This window comes from Buceros rhinoceros, unplaced genomic scaffold, assembly GCF_000710305.1.
Source record: "Buceros rhinoceros silvestris isolate BGI_N320 unplaced genomic scaffold, ASM71030v1 scaffold16100, whole genome shotgun sequence".
Taxonomy (NCBI): Eukaryota; Metazoa; Chordata; class Aves; order Bucerotiformes; family Bucerotidae; genus Buceros; species Buceros rhinoceros.
Genome location: NW_010389183.1, coordinates 29,475 through 30,566, shown reverse-complemented (window position 1 = coordinate 30,566; position 1,092 = coordinate 29,475).

Below are 1,092 nucleotides of genomic sequence, written 5' to 3'. Positions count from 1 at the left end.
GGAGGCCTAAAGTTTATTAGCAGTATCTCTTGTATGTATTCAGGTAATACTTGAGGTATTTTTAAGTTGCAGTTAGGTTGAAGTTTCAAAATAAAAAGCATAGAGACTATTACCAGTTTAATTATATGATGTTTTTATATATTTATTTTATATATATATACCCACTGCAGTGATACTCTATGAAACACCCCAGCTAGTCTTGCTTAGATTAATTTTCAGCACTGTGACATTCCAAGATACATCTAATTCTGCCAGGATTTCTTTTTATAATATTAACCTCTGAATTGTCTGAGATCTGTTAAAAAACGAACAAACAAAAGAAATAAATCGGTGTTTAACTACAGGGAGGGTTGAAACCCAGCGTAGTTTCTCTTGGAGGTACCTCGTCACCCCTCGGCTCCTATGTGGAGAACTCAGGTTCCTCGAGAAATAAGGGGATGTGGGAGGGTCCTTGACCTGCCAGGTGAAATGACCTCGTTGTGTGATAAGAGTGAAAAAGTGACTGCGGAGAAGTGAGGGGTGGAAAACTTTATGAAAAATGTTTTCAGCAGCTTGATGAGCAAGATTTCTCACTTGGAGAGTGCCTTTGGAGGAAGTGTGAGTGGAAGACTAATGGGGAATTAATCGCATCCCTCACTCTCCACTTGCCTTTGCTTTTGGAAACAAGCCAGAGCCTCTCACCTCTCCTCGAGGTTTGTTTTGAGCATGGCCGGTGACTTCAGGAGAGCTGCATCTGCTGGCAGAAGTGGCCAATCTGCTGCTGTCACTGGAACTTGCTAATTTACGATACTATTTTATTCATCCTGTTGAAGGAAATTATTTTTTATGGAGCTGCCTTGCACGGCACTTTGATACTGAAGACCCCTCTGCCCGAACGTTGGATAGAGGTTGATAGACTTGATCCTGGCCATAGGGTAGGGTAGCTGCAGGTTGGCTGCCCAAGGCCACGTGAACCATGGTCAAGTTTTCACTGTTCTAAATACCTGCTCTACAAAATCAGGGATTTTTTTCTGCATGGCTTAACTCTGATGATAATTGTTGGTATTACTTAGACTGTGGGTTGCTGGATCTCCTCTGACTAAAATTCAGTGT